This window comes from Eschrichtius robustus, chromosome 1, assembly GCF_028021215.1.
Source record: "Eschrichtius robustus isolate mEscRob2 chromosome 1, mEscRob2.pri, whole genome shotgun sequence".
Taxonomy (NCBI): Eukaryota; Metazoa; Chordata; class Mammalia; order Artiodactyla; family Eschrichtiidae; genus Eschrichtius; species Eschrichtius robustus.
The window spans coordinates 144,737,752-144,760,155 of record NC_090824.1 but is presented as its reverse complement, the minus strand read 5'-3'; the positions used below and the strand labels follow the sequence as shown (position 1 = coordinate 144,760,155).

General features: G+C 55.1%; 8 non-coding genes across 8 annotated transcripts; all 8 read right to left on the bottom strand.

The window, feature by feature from the left end:
- Window positions 1-2,390: 2,390 nt before the first annotated feature.
- On the bottom strand, window positions 2,391-2,483 carry LOC137776706 (small nucleolar RNA SNORD116). The gene has a single exon (XR_011076298.1). It is a non-coding gene; the product is annotated as a small nucleolar RNA SNORD116 (small nucleolar RNA).
- A 2,669-nt stretch (window positions 2,484-5,152) lies between these two features.
- On the bottom strand, window positions 5,153-5,245 carry LOC137750594 (small nucleolar RNA SNORD116). Its single transcript, XR_011070489.1, has one exon. It is a non-coding gene; the product is annotated as a small nucleolar RNA SNORD116 (small nucleolar RNA).
- Window positions 5,246-7,935: 2,690 nt separating this feature from the next.
- On the bottom strand, window positions 7,936-8,028 carry LOC137776700 (small nucleolar RNA SNORD116). Its single transcript, XR_011076297.1, has one exon. It is a non-coding gene; the product is annotated as a small nucleolar RNA SNORD116 (small nucleolar RNA).
- A 2,669-nt stretch (window positions 8,029-10,697) lies between these two features.
- Window positions 10,698-10,790, bottom strand: LOC137750582 (small nucleolar RNA SNORD116). Its single transcript, XR_011070487.1, has one exon. It is a non-coding gene; the product is annotated as a small nucleolar RNA SNORD116 (small nucleolar RNA).
- A 2,690-nt stretch (window positions 10,791-13,480) lies between these two features.
- LOC137776695 (small nucleolar RNA SNORD116) lies at window positions 13,481-13,573 on the bottom strand. The gene has a single exon (XR_011076296.1). It is a non-coding gene; the product is annotated as a small nucleolar RNA SNORD116 (small nucleolar RNA).
- A 2,675-nt stretch (window positions 13,574-16,248) lies between these two features.
- LOC137750579 (small nucleolar RNA SNORD116) lies at window positions 16,249-16,341 on the bottom strand. Its single transcript, XR_011070486.1, has one exon. It is a non-coding gene; the product is annotated as a small nucleolar RNA SNORD116 (small nucleolar RNA).
- A 2,690-nt stretch (window positions 16,342-19,031) lies between these two features.
- On the bottom strand, window positions 19,032-19,124 carry LOC137776691 (small nucleolar RNA SNORD116). Its single transcript, XR_011076295.1, has one exon. It is a non-coding gene; the product is annotated as a small nucleolar RNA SNORD116 (small nucleolar RNA).
- Window positions 19,125-21,793: 2,669 nt separating this feature from the next.
- Window positions 21,794-21,886, bottom strand: LOC137750571 (small nucleolar RNA SNORD116). Its single transcript, XR_011070485.1, has one exon. It is a non-coding gene; the product is annotated as a small nucleolar RNA SNORD116 (small nucleolar RNA).
- Window positions 21,887-22,404: the final 518 nt, after the last annotated feature.

Below are 22,404 nucleotides of genomic sequence, written 5' to 3'. Positions count from 1 at the left end.
CCAAGGTCTTCTTGTTTGTGCCGACGGCCAGCCTTTCCCAGCAACTGCACCTGAGAAGTGGACAGAAATCACCGAGGCTTTGTATGTGGACCGGTGTCCTCAGAGGACATGATCCATAAAAACATTTACCTGGCCTTGAGCTCTGAAACTGCTTCCCAAGGACCTCTATCCCTTACCGAGAATTGACTGCATGTCTGATAGTACGACTGCAGGAAGTTAGGCACGTACGTTGGCCGGTGTGTGAGAGGCTGTATGTGTGTGTTCACGCGTGTGGGCATGTGTGACTGTGACTGCGCATGCGGACGTGCTCGTGGGTTTCTCCGTGTGCCGCTGAATACGCGTCTTGGTCTCTGTGTGTCCCTATGGCCCTGTGAAGAGGAGTCCAACAATAAAAGAAATAGTTTATACACAGCACCCTGGTTAGACCCCCAACTAAAAGGAGAAAGACTCCTGTCAGCTTCAAGAGGCCGCAGGCACACTTTGACCCCCAGGGGCTGATGGAATAGTCCATGGACTCCCGCTCTCCCACAGCCACGCCTTCTGACAAAAACACACAGCCTCGACGAGACCTGCCTCCGGGCCTTGGCTGTGACATCTACGTGCACCTCAAGACTCTGTCAGCTACCAGTATATCTGATGGGCATTTGGGGTCACTCGCAGCACTTCCGGAAGCAAGGGAACTCCCATGGTCGGGCCGACACCGACCGGCAGCTGTCTACTGCCAAGATGCAGCCTGAAACCACTCAAGGGGCTAACGAACGTGGGCCCACGTGCCACTTCTCACCAACTAGGCCTAATCACTTTCCATTGACCCGTGGGAATGCCCACCACAGGAAGTGGTGGGCCTCATCCACCATGACCCATGTCGGATCCCCACGGCGGAGACTACTCCACATGCTCAGCCACGTCTCAGGCAGCTCCCATCTTGAATGTTCACGGCCCTGACCCCTCAGGAAACTCTCAAACCCTTGAAAGCCTCTTCCTACGTGCCCTCCTCCAGCCCACAGGGAGACACGACCCTACTGGAAACCACAAACATCTTCAGAACACGGGAACACTGAACACCAGGGAAGACAGACCACAAGCCTGTCTCCTTCGTTGATGCTGATCCCACCCCATGCATCCTGGAAATTCTCCACTGCCACAGTGACACTACCGAGTAACTCACAGGGATCAAAGGCATGGTCCCCGAGGACCACAGACAGACTTGCAACGGAAGACCTCTGCCATGCGAGGGGACTTGGAAGCCTGAAAGGGAACAGTGGCTGGCCACGGCAGCACAGCAGGCATGGCAATGGGGCCCCCATCTCTGCCCCACCAATGGACTGCTCCAGATAATCCTCTGGCTGTTCGAAAGGCCTGCGTGCTACACTGGCCGGTCGCGTCATTCCCCCACGGGAGAAACACTTTCGCTTTACACATTGCCAAACAAGGGAACAAAGCGGCCAAAGGGGATATTCGCATAACTCAACTACCTCCAAGGAGGCCGGCACAGACGCCTCACCATGTCGATCTTCTCTACTTCCCGCAAGACACCCTTTGGGTGTCATTCCTCGGGCAACGGGATCGCAACTCTACACAAGTTACCTACCTCAACTCACCCACTTGAACTGCCAAAGCCATCTGCTCCATAGGCAGCTTATGCCAGCCCATCACGAACAAGGCACATTCTTGGGAAGCCGAGGCCAGCGCCTGCAACCCAATGATGACAGCCCATCCCACGACATCACACAGGACCTTTCCTCATGATACCTTACCTTTCTCTCCAGGCCAGCAGCCACCACCCAGGCTGAAATGCTTCACTCGATCCACACCCCACTCCACGAACATCCACTTAGCGCCAACAGTGTGCCGGCAACTTCAGCAGAGGAGCTGACAGGGGCAGCACTGAGGCCTAAACCATCAGCCCCCTTCCGCCATCGCCCAACTCCAGCCCACGCCCACCCACTGCTCCAGCCACACCGGGCAGTCAAGAACCTCACTGCGTGAAACACAACAACAGAGAGGGCCACAGGCCTGGCCTGAGGCTCCAGGCTCCAACCAGGGAAGCTTGCTCATTTTGGCTTCCATAATCAACCTCGGAAGCGGCATGCACAAAGCGTGATCCTCTCCAAAAATCACCTCTCCAAGCTGCAAGCTTACTGGGTCTATACCAGGACACACTCCGACCCTGAAGACTAGCGGGAAAGCCTGCCCTCTTGCATTCCCTCAACGGCCTTTTAGCAGGTACCGGGGATTCATAGATGACCCAGCTTATGGGCAGACATGGTCGACCCTCAGACAGGAGCCCCTCCAATGCTGGAGCCCTTAGTGGTGTTTGCATGCCTGTCAGCAGGGGACGTTGGCCCTCACTCCTAACTGTCCTGTACTCCCGAGAGAGGAAACGTGCTGGGCCTCAGTTTCGATGAGGAGACGGTAGAGCGTTCTCACTCATTTTGTTCAGATTTTGCAAGGAATGCATACAAGGGTGTCATCATCGATCCAAGCACATGCTGGGACGCTGCAGAACACAAAAGGGAAGGCCGTGGGTCTCTGCAGAGGAGCCATGACCTGGCAGTACTCCAACTGCTTGGGGAATCCACAGTCCTCAGGCCACTCAGCAGGACCAACAATCAATCCACTCTTGCACCCATTGGGCCCATCTGTGGAAATCCTAATATCCAATGGCACATCTTAGTATGGGTGAATGCCTACCGTCCTGAGATATCCACAGCCATGCTCGGCAACGTGCACCCGCCCCACTTTTTCCAGTTCTCCTCAGCACATCCAGTCATCAGACGATGCGAAGGTCTTCTTCTCTGCCAACAGCCAACCTTACGCTGCAACTGCACCTGAGCAGTGGACAGAAATCACGCAGGTTTATAAATTGCACCAGGGTCCACAGAGAACATGATTTTTGTGAACACTTAACCAGGGCGTGAGCCTGGAATCTGCTTCCCAAGTACCACTATCCCTTACCGAAAGCTGATTGTGTGTCTCACAGCACGACTGAAGGAAGTTACGCACGTACGTTGCTCGGTGTGTGAGACGCTGTATGTGTGTATTCACACGTGTGGGCGTGTGTGACTGTGACTCTGCACGAGGATGCGTTTGTGGATTCCTGTGTGTGCCGTTAAATATGCGTCTTGGTCTCTGGGTGTTCCTGTGGCCCTCTGCAGACGCCTCTAACAGTAAACGTCATCGTTTATACACAGCACCCTGGTTGGAACCCCAGCTGAAAGGAGAAAGACCCCTGTCAGCTTCATGAGGCCGCATGCGAACTTTGACCCCCAGGCTGTCGAAATAGGCCACAGACTCCCACTCTCCCACAGCCACGCCTTCTGACCAAAGCACAAAGACTGGACGAGACCTCCCTCCCGGCCGTGGGTGTCACACCTATGTGGACCTGGAGATCCTGCCACCTACCAGCACATCTGATGTGCCCTTGGGGTCACTCCCAGTGCTCCCGGAAGCAAGGTATCCTCCCATGGGCGGGCTGACACAGACCTGCAGGTGACGACAGGCAAGATGCAGCCTGGCACTTCTCAAGGGGTTAATGGACTTCGGCCCAAGTGCCTCATCTCGCCAACTAGACCAAATCACTTTCCATGACCCCGTGGGAATGCCCTCAATGGGAAGTGTTGGGCTTCAGCAACCATGACACAGGTTGGAACCCCACAGCGGAAATTAGGCCACCTTCCCGGCCACGTATAGGTAAGCTTTCAACTGGTAGGGTTTGCGGCCCTGAGCACTGAGGAAACGCTCAAACGCTACACAGCCTCGTCCTAAGTGCCCTCCTCCTGCCTGCAGGGCGACTCGACTCTACTTGAAGCCACAGACATCATGCGAACACGGAGACACTGAACAGCAGGGAAGACACACCGCAAGCCTGTCTGCTTTGATGATGTCCACCCCACCACATGCATCCTGGCAATTCTCCATTGCCACAGCGACACTACCGAGGAACTCACAGTGATCAAAGGCACTGTCCCCGAGGACCACAGACAGACTTTCAACGGAAAACCTTTGCCACACGAGGGGACCTGGAACCTTGAAAGGGCACAGTGGCTGTCCACGACAGTGCACCTGGTGTCGCAACAGTGCCCCCAACTCTGTCCCCCCAACAGACTGCTCCAGATAAACCTCTGGCTGTTCACAAGCCGAGTCATGCCCCCCCCCGCCGGGAGAAGCACTTTAGCTTTGCACATTCCCAACCAAGGGAACAAAGCAGCCAAAGGGGATGTTCGCATAACTAAACATTCTCCTAGGAGGCCAGCACAGACGGATCACCATGTCAATCTTCTTTACGTCTCCCAAGACACCCTTTGGTTGTCTTTCCTCTCGCAATGGGATTCCAAATCTACACAGTTACCTACCTCACCTCATCCACTTGAACTGCCAAAGCCATCCCCTCCATAGGCAGCTGATGCCAGCCAATCACGAACATGACACATCCTTGGGAAGCCGAGGCCAGCACCTGCAACCCAATTATGATAGCCTATTCCACGACATCACAAAGGAGATGTCCACATCTTCCCTTCCCTTCCTGTGCGGGCCATCAGTGATCCACGCAGGTTTAAATTCAGCACTCGTTCCTCTCCCCACTCCACGATGACCCACTTGGCATCAACACTGTGCCGGGAGTTAAAGTAGAGAAGCAAACAAGGGCAGCAGCGAGGCCTAATCCATCAGCCCCTTTCCGCTGATGCCCAACCGAGCTCAGCCCCGCCCATTGCTCCAGCCTCACTAGGCACTCAAGAACCTCACCGTGAAAAACACAAGAACAGGGAGGTCCACAGGCCTGTCCTGAGGATCAAGGCACCAACCAGGGACGCTTGCTCATTTTGGCTTCCAGAATCAACCCCCAAAATGGCATGCACGAAGCGTGCTCCTGGCCACAACTCACCTCCCAACTGCAAGCTAACTGGGCCTAGACCAGCACACACTCCGACTCTTAAGACCAGCAGGAGAGCCTGCCCCCTCGCATTCCCTCAACAGCCATTCAGCAGGGACCCGGGATTCACAGATAACACAGCTTATGTGCAGACACGGTCAACCCTCAGACAGGGGCCCCTCCAATACTGGAGTCCTTGGTGGTGTTTGCATGCATGTCGGCGGGGGACGCTGGCCCTCATTCCTAACTGTCCTCCCCCCCTGAGAGAGGAAACGTGCTGAACCTCAGTTTCGAAGAGGAGACTGTAGAGTGTTCTCACTCATTTGGTTCAGATTTTCCAAGAAATGCATGCAAGGGTGTCATCATCGATCCAAGCACATGCTGGGACGCTGCAGAACACAACCGGGGTGTGCGCGGGGCTCTGTACAGGAGCCATGAGCCTGGGCTACCTCAAAAGCCTGGAGAATCCACAGCCCTCAGGCCACTCAGCAAGAGGAACAATCAATCCACTCTTGCAGCCATTGGGCCCGTCTGAGGAAAACCTAATACCTAATGGCACATCTTGGGGTGCTGGAATACCTACCGTCCTGAGTTATCCACGAACATGCTCGGGGACATGGGCCCGCCTCACTTTCTCCAGTTCTTCTTAGCACCTCCAGTCATCAGAGCACACCAAGGTCTTCTTGTTTGTGCCGACGGCCAGCCTTTCCCAGCAACTGCACCTGAGAAGTGGACAGAAATCACCGAGGCTTTGTATGTGGACCGGTGTCCTCAGAGGACATGATCCATAAAAACATTTACCTGGCCTTGAGCTCTGAAACTGCTTCCCAAGGACCTCTATCCCTTACCGAGAATTGACTGCATGTCTGATAGTACGACTGCAGGAAGTTAGGCACGTACGTTGGCCGGTGTGTGAGAGGCTGTATGTGTGTGTTCACGCGTGTGGGCATGTGTGACTGTGACTGCGCATGCGGACGTGCTCGTGGGTTTCTCCGTGTGCCGCTGAATACGCGTCTTGGTCTCTGTGTGTCCCTATGGCCCTGTGAAGAGGAGTCCAACAATAAAAGAAATAGTTTATACACAGCACCCTGGTTAGACCCCCAACTAAAAGGAGAAAGACTCCTGTCAGCTTCAAGAGGCCGCAGGCACACTTTGACCCCCAGGGGCTGATGGAATAGTCCATGGACTCCCGCTCTCCCACAGCCACGCCTTCTGACAAAAACACACAGCCTCGACGAGACCTGCCTCCGGGCCTTGGCTGTGACATCTACGTGCACCTCAAGACTCTGTCAGCTACCAGTATATCTGATGGGCATTTGGGGTCACTCGCAGCACTTCCGGAAGCAAGGGAACTCCCATGGTCGGGCCGACACCGACCGGCAGCTGTCTACTGCCAAGATGCAGCCTGAAACCACTCAAGGGGCTAACGAACGTGGGCCCACGTGCCACTTCTCACCAACTAGGCCTAATCACTTTCCATTGACCCGTGGGAATGCCCACCACAGGAAGTGGTGGGCCTCATCCACCATGACCCATGTCGGATCCCCACGGCGGAGACTACTCCACATGCCCAGCCACGTCTCAGGCAGCTCCCATCTTGAATGTTCACGGCCCTGACCCCTCAGGAAACTCTCAAACCCTTGAAAGCCTCTTCCTACGTGCCCTCCTCCAGCCCACAGGGAGACACGACCCTACTGGAAACCACAAACATCTTCAGAACACGGGAACACTGAACACCAGGGAAGACAGACCACAAGCCTGTCTCCTTCGTTGATGCTGATCCCACCCCATGCATCCTGGAAATTCTCCACTGCCACAGTGACACTACCGAGTAACTCACAGGGATCAAAGGCATGGTCCCCGAGGACCACAGACAGACTTGCAACGGAAGACCTCTGCCATGCGAGGGGACTTGGAAGCCTGAAAGGGAACAGTGGCTGGCCACGGCAGCACAGCAGGCATGGCAATGGGGCCCCCATCTCTGCCCCACCAATGGACTGCTCCAGATAATCCTCTGGCTGTTCGAAAGGCCTGCGTGCTACACTGGCCGGTCGCGTCATTCCCCCACGGGAGAAACACTTTCGCTTTACACATTGCCAAACAAGGGAACAAAGCGGCCAAAGGGGATATTCGCATAACTCAACTACCTCCAAGGAGGCTGGCACAGACGCCTCACCATGTCGATCTTCTCTACTTCCCGCAAGACACCCTTTGGGTGTCATTCCTCGGGCAACGGGATCGCAACTCTACACAAGTTACCTACCTCAACTCACCCACTTGAACTGCCAAAGCCATCTGCTCCATAGGCAGCTTATGCCAGCCCATCACGAACAAGGCACATTCTTGGGAAGCCGAGGCCAGCGCCTGCAACCCAATGATGACAGCCCATCCCACGACATCACACAGGACCTTTCCTCATGATACCTTACCTTTCTCTCCAGGCCAGCAGCCACCACCCAGGCTGAAATGCTTCACTCGATCCACACCCCACTCCACGAACATCCACTTAGCGCCAACAGTGTGCCGGCAACTTCAGCAGAGGAGCTGACAGGGGCAGCACTGAGGCCTAAACCATCAGCCCCCTTCCGCCATCGCCCAACTCCAGCCCACGCCCACCCACTGCTCCAGCCACACCGGGCAGTCAAGAACCTCACTGCGTGAAACACAACAACAGAGAGGGCCACAGGCCTGGCCTGAGGCTCCAGGCTCCAACCAGGGAAGCTTGCTCATTTTGGCTTCCATAATCAACCTCGGAAGCGGCATGCACAAAGCGTGATCCTCTCCAAAAATCACCTCTCCAAGCTGCAAGCTTACTGGGTCTATACCAGGACACACTCCGACCCTGAAGACTAGCGGGAAAGCCTGCCCTCTTGCATTCCCTCAACGGCCTTTTAGCAGGTACCGGGGATTCATAGATGACCCAGCTTATGGGCAGACATGGTCGACCCTCAGACAGGAGCCCCTCCAATGCTGGAGCCCTTAGTGGTGTTTGCATGCCTGTCAGCAGGGGACGTTGGCCCTCACTCCTAACTGTCCTGTACTCCCGAGAGAGGAAACGTGCTGGGCCTCAGTTTCGATGAGGAGACGGTAGAGCGTTCTCACTCATTTTGTTCAGATTTTGCAAGGAATGCATACAAGGGTGTCATCATCGATCCAAGCACATGCTGGGACGCTGCAGAACACAAAAGGGAAGGCCGTGGGTCTCTGCAGAGGAGCCATGACCTGGCAGTACTCCAACTGCTTGGGGAATCCACAGTCCTCAGGCCACTCAGCAGGACCAACAATCAATCCACTCTTGCACCCATTGGGCCCATCTGTGGAAATCCTAATATCCAATGGCACATCTTAGTATGGGTGAATGCCTACCGTCCTGAGATATCCACAGCCATGCTCGGCAACGTGCACCCGCCCCACTTTTTCCAGTTCTCCTCAGCACATCCAGTCATCAGACGATGCGAAGGTCTTCTTCTCTGCCAACAGCCAACCTTACGCTGCAACTGCACCTGAGCAGTGGACAGAAATCACGCAGGTTTATAAATTGCACCAGGGTCCACAGAGAACATGATTTTTGTGAACACTTAACCAGGGCGTGAGCCTGGAATCTGCTTCCCAAGTACCACTATCCCTTACCGAAAGCTGATTGTGTGTCTCACAGCACGACTGAAGGAAGTTACGCACGTACGTTGCTCGGTGTGTGAGACGCTGTATGTGTGTATTCACACGTGTGGGCGTGTGTGACTGTGACTCTGCACGAGGATGCGTTTGTGGATTCCTGTGTGTGCCGTTAAATATGCGTCTTGGTCTCTGGGTGTTCCTGTGGCCCTCTGCAGACGCCTCTAACAGTAAACGTCATCGTTTATACACAGCACCCTGGTTGGAACCCCAGCTGAAAGGAGAAAGACCCCTGTCAGCTTCATGAGGCCGCATGCGAACTTTGACCCCCAGGCTGTCGAAATAGGCCACAGACTCCCACTCTCCCACAGCCACGCCTTCTGACCAAAGCACAAAGACTGGACGAGACCTCCCTCCCGGCCGTGGGTGTCACACCTATGTGGACCTGGAGATCCTGCCACCTACCAGCACATCTGATGTGCCCTTGGGGTCACTCCCAGTGCTCCCGGAAGCAAGGTATCCTCCCATGGGCGGGCTGACACAGACCTGCAGGTGACGACAGGCAAGATGCAGCCTGGCACTTCTCAAGGGGTTAATGGACTTCGGCCCAAGTGCCTCATCTCGCCAACTAGACCAAATCACTTTCCATGACCCCGTGGGAATGCCCTCAATGGGAAGTGTTGGGCTTCAGCAACCATGACACAGGTTGGAACCCCACAGCGGAAATTAGGCCACCTTCCCGGCCACGTATAGGTAAGCTTTCAACTGGTAGGGTTTGCGGCCCTGAGCACTGAGGAAACGCTCAAACGCTACACAGCCTCGTCCTAAGTGCCCTCCTCCTGCCTGCAGGGCGACTCGACTCTACTTGAAGCCACAGACATCATGCGAACACGGAGACACTGAACAGCAGGGAAGACACACCGCAAGCCTGTCTGCTTTGATGATGTCCACCCCACCACATGCATCCTGGCAATTCTCCATTGCCACAGCGACACTACCGAGGAACTCACAGTGATCAAAGGCACTGTCCCCGAGGACCACAGACAGACTTTCAACGGAAAACCTTTGCCACACGAGGGGACCTGGAACCTTGAAAGGGCACAGTGGCTGTCCACGACAGTGCACCTGGTGTCGCAACAGTGCCCCCAACTCTGTCCCCCCAACAGACTGCTCCAGATAAACCTCTGGCTGTTCACAAGCCGAGTCATGCCCCCCCCCGCCGGGAGAAGCACTTTAGCTTTGCACATTCCCAACCAAGGGAACAAAGCAGCCAAAGGGGATGTTCGCATAACTAAACATTCTCCTAGGAGGCCAGCACAGACGGATCACCATGTCAATCTTCTTTACGTCTCCCAAGACACCCTTTGGTTGTCTTTCCTCTCGCAATGGGATTCCAAATCTACACAGTTACCTACCTCACCTCATCCACTTGAACTGCCAAAGCCATCCCCTCCATAGGCAGCTGATGCCAGCCAATCACGAACATGACACATCCTTGGGAAGCCGAGGCCAGCACCTGCAACCCAATTATGATAGCCTATTCCACGACATCACAAAGGAGATGTCCACATCTTCCCTTCCCTTCCTGTGCGGGCCATCAGTGATCCACGCAGGTTTAAATTCAGCACTCGTTCCTCTCCCCACTCCACGATGACCCACTTGGCATCAACACTGTGCCGGGAGTTAAAGTAGAGAAGCAAACAAGGGCAGCAGCGAGGCCTAATCCATCAGCCCCTTTCCGCTGATGCCCAACCGAGCTCAGCCCCGCCCATTGCTCCAGCCTCACTAGGCACTCAAGAACCTCACCGTGAAAAACACAAGAACAGGGAGGTCCACAGGCCTGTCCTGAGGATCAAGGCACCAACCAGGGACGCTTGCTCACTTTGGCTTCCAGAATCAACCCCCAAAATGGCATGCACGAAGCGTGCTCCTGGCCACAACTCACCTCCCAACTGCAAGCTAACTGGGCCTAGACCAGCACACACTCCGACTCTTAAGACCAGCAGGAGAGCCTGCCCCCTCGCATTCCCTCAACAGCCATTCAGCAGGGACCCGGGATTCACAGATAACACAGCTTATGTGCAGACACGGTCAACCCTCAGACAGGGGCCCCTCCAATACTGGAGTCCTTGGTGGTGTTTGCATGCATGTCGGCGGGGGACGCTGGCCCTCATTCCTAACTGTCCTCCCCCCCTGAGAGAGGAAACGTGCTGAACCTCAGTTTCGAAGAGGAGACTGTAGAGTGTTCTCACTCATTTGGTTCAGATTTTCCAAGAAATGCATGCAAGGGTGTCATCATCGATCCAAGCACATGCTGGGACGCTGCAGAACACAACCGGGGTGTGCGCGGGGCTCTGTACAGGAGCCATGAGCCTGGGCTACCTCAAAAGCCTGGAGAATCCACAGCCCTCAGGCCACTCAGCAAGAGGAACAATCAATCCACTCTTGCAGCCATTGGGCCCGTCTGAGGAAAACCTAATACCTAATGGCACATCTTGGGGTGCTGGAATACCTACCGTCCTGAGTTATCCACGAACATGCTCGGGGACATGGGCCCGCCTCACTTTCTCCAGTTCTTCTTAGCACCTCCAGTCATCAGAGCACACCAAGGTCTTCTTGTTTGTGCCGACGGCCAGCCTTTCCCAGCAACTGCACCTGAGAAGTGGACAGAAATCACCGAGGCTTTGTATGTGGACCGGTGTCCTCAGAGGACATGATCCATAAAAACATTTACCTGGCCTTGAGCTCTGAAACTGCTTCCCAAGGACCTCTATCCCTTACCGAGAATTGACTGCATGTCTGATAGTACGACTGCAGGAAGTTAGGCACGTACGTTGGCCGGTGTGTGAGAGGCTGTATGTGTGTGTTCACGCGTGTGGGCATGTGTGACTGTGACTGCGCATGCGGACGTGCTCGTGGGTTTCTCCGTGTGCCGCTGAATACGCGTCTTGGTCTCTGTGTGTCCCTATGGCCCTGTGAAGAGGAGTCCAACAATAAAAGAAATAGTTTATACACAGCACCCTGGTTAGACCCCCAACTAAAAGGAGAAAGACTCCTGTCAGCTTCAAGAGGCCGCAGGCACACTTTGACCCCCAGGGGCTGATGGAATAGTCCATGGACTCCCGCTCTCCCACAGCCACGCCTTCTGACAAAAACACACAGCCTCGACGAGACCTGCCTCCGGGCCTTGGCTGTGACATCTACGTGCACCTCAAGACTCTGTCAGCTACCAGTATATCTGATGGGCATTTGGGGTCACTCGCAGCACTTCCGGAAGCAAGGGAACTCCCATGGTCGGGCCGACACCGACCGGCAGCTGTCTACTGCCAAGATGCAGCCTGAAACCACTCAAGGGGCTAACGAACGTGGGCCCACGTGCCACTTCTCACCAACTAGGCCTAATCACTTTCCATTGACCCGTGGGAATGCCCACCACAGGAAGTGGTGGACCTCATCCACCATGACCCATGTCGGATCCCCACGGCGGAGACTACTCCACATGCCCAGCCACGTCTCAGGCAGCTCCCATCTTGAATGTTCACGGCCCTGACCCCTCAGGAAACTCTCAAACCCTTGAAAGCCTCTTCCTACGTGCCCTCCTCCAGCCCACAGGGAGACACGACCCTACTGGAAACCACAAACATCTTCAGAACACGGGAACACTGAACACCAGGGAAGACAGACCACAAGCCTGTCTCCTTCGTTGATGCTGATCCCACCCCATGCATCCTGGAAATTCTCCACTGCCACAGTGACACTACCGAGTAACTCACAGGGATCAAAGGCATGGTCCCCGAGGACCACAGACAGACTTGCAACGGAAGACCTCTGCCATGCGAGGGGACTTGGAAGCCTGAAAGGGAACAGTGGCTGGCCACGGCAGCACAGCAGGCATGGCAATGGGGCCCCCATCTCTGCCCCACCAATGGACTGCTCCAGATAATCCTCTGGCTGTTCGAAAGGCCTGCGTGCTACACTGGCCGGTCGCGTCATTCCCCCACGGGAGAAACACTTTCGCTTTACACATTGCCAAACAAGGGAACAAAGCGGCCAAAGGGGATATTCGCATAACTCAACTACCTCCAAGGAGGCCGGCACAGACGCCTCACCATGTCGATCTTCTCTACTTCCCGCAAGACACCCTTTGGGTGTCATTCCTCGGGCAACGGGATCGCAACTCTACACAAGTTACCTACCTCAACTCACCCACTTGAACTGCCAAAGCCATCTGCTCCATAGGCAGCTTATGCCAGCCCATCACGAACAAGGCACATTCTTGGGAAGCCGAGGCCAGCGCCTGCAACCCAATGATGACAGCCCATCCCACGACATCACACAGGACCTTTCCTCATGATACCTTACCTTTCTCTCCAGGCCAGCAGCCACCACCCAGGCTGAAATGCTTCACTCGATCCACACCCCACTCCACGAACATCCACTTAGCGCCAACAGTGTGCCGGCAACTTCAGCAGAGGAGCTGACAGGGGCAGCACTGAGGCCTAAACCATCAGCCCCCTTCCGCCATCGCCCAACTCCAGCCCACGCCCACCCACTGCTCCAGCCACACCGGGCAGTCAAGAACCTCACTGCGTGAAACACAACAACAGAGAGGGCCACAGGCCTGGCCTGAGGCTCCAGGCTCCAACCAGGGAAGCTTGCTCATTTTGGCTTCCATAATCAACCTCGGAAGCGGCATGCACAAAGCGTGATCCTCTCCAAAAATCACCTCTCCAAGCTGCAAGCTTACTGGGTCTATACCAGGACACACTCCGACCCTGAAGACTAGCGGGAAAGCCTGCCCTCTTGCATTCCCTCAACGGCCTTTTAGCAGGGACCGGGGATTCATAGATGACCCAGCTTATGGGCAGACATGGTCGACCCTCAGACAGGAGCCCCTCCAATGCTGGAGCCCTTAGTGGTGTTTGCATGCCTGTCAGCAGGGGACGTTGGCCCTCACTCCTAACTGTCCTGTACTCCCGAGAGAGGAAACGTGCTGGGCCTCAGTTTCGATGAGGAGACGGTAGAGCGTTCTCACTCATTTTGTTCAGATTTTGCAAGGAATGCATACAAGGGTGTCATCATCGATCCAAGCACATGCTGGGACGCTGCAGAACACAAAAGGGAAGGCCGTGGGTCTCTGCAGAGGAGCCATGACCTGGCAGTACTCCAACTGCTTGGGGAATCCACAGTCCTCAGGCCACTCAGCAGGACCAACAATCAATCCACTCTTGCACCCATTGGGCCCATCTGTGGAAATCCTAATATCCAATGGCACATCTTAGTATGGGTGAATGCCTACCGTCCTGAGATATCCACAGCCATGCTCGGCAACGTGCACCCGCCCCACTTTTTCCAGTTCTCCTCAGCACATCCAGTCATCAGACGATGCGAAGGTCTTCTTCTCTGCCAACAGCCAACCTTACGCTGCAACTGCACCTGAGCAGTGGACAGAAATCACGCAGGTTTATAAATTGCACCAGGGTCCACAGAGAACATGATTTTTGTGAACACTTAACCAGGGCGTGAGCCTGGAATCTGCTTCCCAAGTACCACTATCCCTTACCGAAAGCTGATTGTGTGTCTCACAGCACGACTGAAGGAAGTTACGCACGTACGTTGCTCGGTGTGTGAGACGCTGTATGTGTGTATTCACACGTGTGGGCGTGTGTGACTGTGACTCTGCACGAGGATGCGTTTGTGGATTCCTCTGTGTGCCGTTAAATATGCGTCTTGGTCTCTGGGTGTTCCTGTGGCACTCTGCAGACGCCTCTAACAGTAAACGTCATCGTTTATACACAGCACCCTGGTTGGAACCCCAGCTGAAAGGAGAAAGACCCCTGTCAGCTTCATGAGGCCGCATGCGAACTTTGACCCCCAGGCTGTCGAAATAGGCCACAGACTCCCACTCTCCCACAGCCACGCCTTCTGACCAAAGCACAAAGACTGGACGAGACCTCCCTCCCGGCCGTGGGTGTCACACCTATGTGGACCTGGAGATCCTGCCACCTACCAGCACATCTGATGTGCCCTTGGGGTCACTCCCAGTGCTCCCGGAAGCAAGGTATCCTCCCATGGGCGGGCTGACACAGACCTGCAGGTGACGACAGGCAAGATGCAGCCTGGCACTTCTCAAGGGGTTAATGGACTTCGGCCCAAGTGCCTCATCTCGCCAACTAGACCAAATCACTTTCCATGACCCCGTGGGAATGCCCTCAATGGGAAGTGTTGGGCTTCAGCAACCATGACACAGGTTGGAACCCCACAGCGGAAATTAGGCCACCTTCCCGGCCACGTATAGGTAAGCTTTCAACTGGTAGGGTTTGCGGCCCTGAGCACTGAGGAAACGCTCAAACGCTACACAGCCTCGTCCTAAGTGCCCTCCTCCTGCCTGCAGGGCGACTCGACTCTACTTGAAGCCACAGACATCATGCGAACACGGAGACACTGAACAGCAGGGAAGACACACCGCAAGCCTGTCTGCTTTGATGATGTCCACCCCACCACATGCATCCTGGCAATTCTCCATTGCCACAGCGACACTACCGAGGAACTCACAGTGATCAAAGGCACTGTCCCCGAGGACCACAGACAGACTTTCAACGGAAAACCTTTGCCACACGAGGGGACCTGGAACCTTGAAAGGGCACAGTGGCTGTCCACGACAGTGCACCTGGTGTCGCAACAGTGCCCCCAACTCTGTCCCCCCAACAGACTGCTCCAGATAAACCTCTGGCTGTTCACAAGCCGAGTCATGCCCCCCCCCCCCCCCGCCGGGAGAAGAACTTTCGCTTTGCACATTCCCAACCAAGGGAACAAAGCAGCCAAAGGGGATGTTCGCATAACTAAACATTCTCCAAGGAGGCCAGCACAGACGCATCACCATGTCAATCTTCTTTATGTCTCGCAAGACACCCTTTGGTTGTCTTTCCTCTCGCAATGGGATTCCAAATCTACACAGTTACCTACCTCACCTCATCCACTTGAACTGCCAAAGCCATCCCCTCCATAGGCAGCTGATGCCAGCCAATCACGAACATGACACATCCTTGGGAAGCCGAGGCCAGCACCTGCAACCCAATTATGATAGCCTGTTCCACGACATCACAAAGGAGATGTCCACATCTTCCCTTCCCTTCCTGTGCGGGCCATCAGTGATCCACGCAGGTTTAAATTCAGCACTCGTTCCTCTCCCCACTCCACGATGACCCACTTGGCATCAACACTGTGCCGGGAGTTAAAGTAGAGAAGCAAACAAGGGCAGCAGCGAGGCCTAATCCATCAGCCCCTTTCCGCTGATGCCCAACCGAGCTCAGCCCCGCCCATTGCTCCAGCCTCACTAGGCACTCAAGAACCTCACCGTGAAAAACACAAGAACAGGGAGGTCCACAGGCCTGTCCTGAGGATCAAGGCACCAACCAGGGACGCTTGCTCATTTTGGCTTCCAGAATCAACCCCCAAAATGGCATGCACGAAGCGTGCTCCTGGCCACAACTCACCTCCCAACTGCAAGCTAACTGGGCCTAGACCAGCACACACTCCGACTCTTAAGACCAGCAGGAGAGCCTGCCCCCTCGCATTCCCTCAACAGCCATTCAGCAGGGACCCGGGATTCACAGATAACACAGCTTATGTGCAGACACGGTCAACCCTCAGACAGGGGCCCCTCCAATACTGGAGTCCTTGGTGGTGTTTGCATGCATGTCGGCGGGGGACGCTGGCCCTCATTCCTAACTGTCCTCCCCCCCTGAGAGAGGAAACGTGCTGAACCTCAGTTTCGAAGAGGAGACTGTAGAGTGTTCTCACTCATTTGGTTCAGATTTTCCAAGAAATGCATGCAAGGGTGTCATCATCGATCCAAGCACATGCTGGGACGCTGCAGAACACAACCGGGGTGTGCGCGGGGCTCTGTACAGGAGCCATGAGCCTGGGCTACCTCAAAAGCCTGGAGAATCCACAGCCCTCAGGCCACTCAGCAAGAGGAACAATCAATCCACTCTTGCAGCCATTGGGCCCGTCTGAGGAAAACCTAATACCTAATGGCACATCTTGGGGTGCTGGAATACCTACCGTCCTGAGTTATCCACGAACATGCTCGGGGACATGGGCCCGCCTCACTTTCTCCAGTTCTTCTTAGCACCTCCAGTCATCAGAGCACACCAAGGTCTTCTTGTTTGTGCCGACGGCCAGCCTTTCCCAGCAACTGCACCTGAGAAGTGGACAGAAATCACCGAGGCTTTGTAAGTGGACCGGTGTCCTCAGAGGACATGATCCATAAAAACATTTACCTGGCCTTGAGCTCTGAAACTGCTTCCCAAGGACCTCTATCCCTTACCGAGAATTGACTGCATGTCTGATAGTACGACTGCAGGAAGTTAGGCACGTACGTTGGCCGGTGTGTGAGAGGCTGTATGTGTGTGTTCACGCGTGTGGGCATGTGTGACTGTGACTGCGCATGCGGACGTGCTCGTGGGTTTCTCCGTGTGCCGCTGAATACGCGTCTTGGTCTCTGTGTGTCCCTATGGCCCTGTGAAGAGGAGTCCAACAATAAAAGAAATAGTTTATACACAGCACCCTGGTTAGACCCCCAACTAAAAGGAGAAAGACTCCTGTCAGCTTCAAGAGGCCGCAGGCACACTTTGACCCCCAGGGGCTGATGGAATAGTCCATGGACTCCCGCTCTCCCACAGCCACGCCTTCTGACAAAAACACACAGCCTCGACGAGACCTGCCTCCGGGCCTTGGCTGTGACATCTACGTGCACCTCAAGACTCTGTCAGCTACCAGTATATCTGATGGGCATTTGGGGTCACTCGCAGCACTTCCGGAAGCAAGGGAACTCCCATGGTCGGGCCGACACCGACCGGCAGCTGTCTACTGCCAAGATGCAGCCTGAAACCACTCAAGGGGCTAACGAACGTGGGCCCACGTGCCACTTCTCACCAACTAGGCCTAATCACTTTCCATTGACCCGTGGGAATGCCCACCACAGGAAGTGGTGGGCCTCATCCACCATGACCCATGTCGGATCCCCACGGCGGAGACTACTCCACATGCCCAGCCACGTCTCAGGCAGCTCCCATCTTGAATGTTCACGGCCCTGACCCCTCAGGAAACTCTCAAACCCTTGAAAGCCTCTTCCTACGTGCCCTCCTCCAGCCCACAGGGAGACACGACCCTACTGGAAACCACAAACATCTTCAGAACACGGGAACACTGAACACCAGGGAAGACAGACCACAAGCCTGTCTCCTTCGTTGATGCTGATCCCACCCCATGCATCCTGGAAATTCTCCACTGCCACAGTGACACTACCGAGTAACTCACAGGGATCAAAGGCATGGTCCCCGAGGACCACAGACAGACTTGCAACGGAAGACCTCTGCCATGCGAGGGGACTTGGAAGCCTGAAAGGGAACAGTGGCTGGCCACGGCAGCACAGCAGGCATGGCAATGGGGCCCCCATCTCTGCCCCACCAATGGACTGCTCCAGATAATCCTCTGGCTGTTCGAAAGGCCTGCGTGCTACACTGGCCGGTCGCGTCATTCCCCCACGGGAGAAACACTTTCGCTTTACACATTGCCAAACAAGGGAACAAAGCGGCCAAAGGGGATATTCGCATAACTCAACTACCTCCAAGGAGGCCGGCACAGACGCCTCACCATGTCGATCTTCTCTACTTCCCGCAAGACACCCTTTGGGTGTCATTCCTCGGGCAACGGGATCGCAACTCTACACAAGTTACCTACCTCAACTCACCCACTTGAACTGCCAAAGCCATCTGCTCCATAGGCAGCTTATGCCAGCCCATCACGAACAAGGCACATTCTTGGGAAGCCGAGGCCAGCGCCTGCAACCCAATGATGACAGCCCATCCCACGACATCACACAGGACCTTTCCTCATGATACCTTACCTTTCTCTCCAGGCCAGCAGCCACCACCCAGGCTGAAATGCTTCACTCGATCCACACCCCACTCCACGAACATCCACTTAGCGCCAACAGTGTGCCGGCAACTTCAGCAGAGGAGCTGACAGGGGCAGCACTGAGGCCTAAACCATCAGCCCCCTTCCGCCATCGCCCAACTCCAGCCCACGCCCACCCACTGCTCCAGCCACACCGGGCAGTCAAGAACCTCACTGCGTGAAACACAACAACAGAGAGGGCCACAGGCCTGGCCTGAGGCTCCAGGCTCCAACCAGGGAAGCTTGCTCATTTTGGCTTCCATAATCAACCTCGGAAGCGGCATGCACAAAGCGTGATCCTCTCCAAAAATCACCTCTCCAAGCTGCAAGCTTACTGGGTCTATACCAGGACACACTCCGACCCTGAAGACTAGCGGGAAAGCCTGCCCTCTTGCATTCCCTCAACGGCCTTTTAGCAGGGACCGGGGATTCATAGATGACCCAGCTTATGGGCAGACATGGTCGACCCTCAGACAGGAGCCCCTCCAATGCTGGAGCCCTTAGTGGTGTTTGCATGCCTGTCAGCAGGAGACGTTGGCCCTCACTCCTAACTGTCCTGTACTCCCGAGAGAGGAAACGTGCTGGGCCTCAGTTTCGATGAGGAGACGGTAGAGCGTTCTCACTCATTTTGTTCAGATTTTGCAAGGAATGCATACAAGGGTGTCATCATCGATCCAAGCACATGCTGGGACGCTGCAGAACACAAAAGGGAAGGCCGTGGGTCTCTGCAGAGGAGCCATGACCTGGCAGTACTCCAACTGCTTGGGGAATCCACAGTCCTCAGGCCACTCAGCAGGACCAACAATCAATCCACTCTTGCACCCATTGGGCCCATCTGTGGAAATCCTAATATCCAATGGCACATCTTAGTATGGGTGAATGCCTACCGTCCTGAGATATCCACAGCCATGCTCGGCAACGTGCACCCGCCCCACTTTTTCCAGTTCTCCTCAGCACATCCAGTCATCAGACGATGCGAAGGTCTTCTTCTCTGCCAACAGCCAACCTTACGCTGCAACTGCACCTGAGCAGTGGACAGAAATCACGCAGGTTTATAAATTGCACCAGGGTCCACAGAGAACATGATTTTTGTGAACACTTAACCAGGGCGTGAGCCTGGAATCTGCTTCCCAAGTACCACTATCCCTTACCGAAAGCTGATTGTGTGTCTCACAGCACGACTGAAGGAAGTTACGCACGTACGTTGCTCGGTGTGTGAGACGCTGTATGTGTGTATTCACACGTGTGGGCGTGTGTGACTGTGACTCTGCACGAGGATGCGTTTGTGGATTCCTGTGTGTGCCGTTAAATATGCGTCTTGGTCTCTGGGTGTTCCTGTGGCCCTCTGCAGACGCCTCTAACAGTAAACGTCATCGTTTATACACAGCACCCTGGTTGGAACCCCAGCTGAAAGGAGAAAGACCCCTGTCAGCTTCATGAGGCCGCATGCGAACTTTGACCCCCAGGCTGTCGAAATAGGCCACAGACTCCCACTCTCCCACAGCCACGCCTTCTGACCAAAGCACAAAGACTGGACGAGACCTCCCTCCCGGCCGTGGGTGTCACACCTATGTGGACCTGGAGATCCTGCCACCTACCAGCACATCTGATGTGCCCTTGGGGTCACTCCCAGTGCTCCCGGAAGCAAGGTATCCTCCCATGGGCGGGCTGACACAGACCTGCAGGTGACGACAGGCAAGATGCAGCCTGGCACTTCTCAAGGGGTTAATGGACTTCGGCCCAAGTGCCTCATCTCGCCAACTAGACCAAATCACTTTCCATGACCCCGTGGGAATGCCCTCAATGGGAAGTGTTGGGCTTCAGCAACCATGACACAGGTTGGAACCCCACAGCGGAAATTAGGCCACCTTCCCGGCCACGTATAGGTAAGCTTTCAACTGGTAGGGTTTGCGGCCCTGAGCACTGAGGAAACGCTCAAACGCTACACAGCCTCGTCCTAAGTGCCCTCCTCCTGCCTGCAGGGCGACTCGACTCTACTTGAAGCCACAGACATCATGCGAACACGGAGACACTGAACAGCAGGGAAGACACACCGCAAGCCTGTCTGCTTTGATGATGTCCACCCCACCACATGCATCCTGGCAATTCTCCATTGCCACAGCGACACTACCGAGGAACTCACAGTGATCAAAGGCACTGTCCCCGAGGACCACAGACAGACTTTCAACGGAAAACCTTTGCCACACGAGGGGACCTGGAACCTTGAAAGGGCACAGTGGCTGTCCACGACAGTGCACCTGGTGTCGCAACAGTGCCCCCAACTCTGTCCCCCCAACAGACTGCTCCAGATAAACCTCTGGCTGTTCACAAGCCGAGTCATGCCCCCCCCCGCCGGGAGAAGCACTTTAGCTTTGCACATTCCCAACCAAGGGAACAAAGCAGCCAAAGGGGATGTTCGCATAACTAAACATTCTCCAAGGAGGCCAGCACAGACGGATCACCATGTCAATCTTCTTTACGTCTCCCAAGACACCCTTTGGTTGTCTTTCCTCTCGCAATGGGATTCCAAATCTACACAGTTACCTACCTCACCTCATCCACTTGAACTGCCAAAGCCATCCCCTCCATAGGCAGCTGATGCCAGCCAATCACGAACATGACACATCCTTGGGAAGCCGAGGCCAGCACCTGCAACCCAATTATGATAGCCTATTCCACGACATCACAAAGGAGATGTCCACATCTTCCCTTCCCTTCCTGTGCGGGCCATCAGTGATCCACGCAGGTTTAAATTCAGCACTCGTTCCTCTCCCCACTCCACGATGACCCACTTGGCATCAACACTGTGCCGGGAGTTAAAGTAGAGAAGCAAACAAGGGCAGCAGCGAGGCCTAATCCATCAGCCCCTTTCCGCTGATGCCCAACCGAGCTCAGCCCCGCCCATTGCTCCAGCCTCACTAGGCACTCAAGAACCTCACCGTGAAAAACACAAGAACAGGGAGGTCCACAGGCCTGTCCTGAGGATCAAGGCACCAACCAGGGACGCTTGCTCATTTTGGCTTCCAGAATCAACCCCCAAAATGGCATGCACGAAGCGTGCTCCTGGCCACAACTCACCTCCCAACTGCAAGCTAACTGGGCCTAGACCAGCACACACTCCGACTCTTAAGACCAGCAGGAGAGCCTGCCCCCTCGCATTCCCTCAACAGCCATTCAGCAGGGACCCGGGATTCACAGATAACACAGCTTATGTGCAGACACGGTCAACCCTCAGACAGGGGCCCCTCCAATACTGGAGTCCTTGGTGGTGTTTGCATGCATGTCGGCGGGGGACGCTGGCCCTCATTCCTAACTGTCCTCCCCCCCTGAGAGAGGAAACGTGCTGAACCTCAGTTTCGAAGAGGAGACTGTAGAGTGTTCTCACTCATTTGGTTCAGATTTTCCAAGAAATGCATGCAAGGGTGTCATCATCGATCCAAGCACATGCTGGGACGCTGCAGAACACAACCGGGGTGTGCGCGGGGCTCTGTACAGGAGCCATGAGCCTGGGCTACCTCAAAAGCCTGGAGAATCCACAGCCCTCAGGCCACTCAGCAAGAGGAACAATCAATCCACTCTTGCAGCCATTGGGCCCGTCTGAGGAAAACCTAATACCTAATGGCACATCTTGGGGTGCTGGAATACCTACCGTCCTGAGTTATCCACGAACATGCTCGGGGACATGGGCCCGCCTCACTTTCTCCAGTTCTTCTTAGCACCTCCAGTCATCAGAGCACACCAAGGTCTTCTTGTTTGTGCCGACGGCCAGCCTTTCCCAGCAACTGCACCTGAGAAGTGGACAGAAATCACCGAGGCTTTGTAAGTGGACCGGTGTCCTCAGAGGACATGATCCATAAAAACATTTACCTGGCCTTGAGCTCTGAAACTGCTTCCCAAGGACCTCTATCCCTTACCGAGAATTGACTGCATGTCTGATAGTACGACTGCAGGAAGTT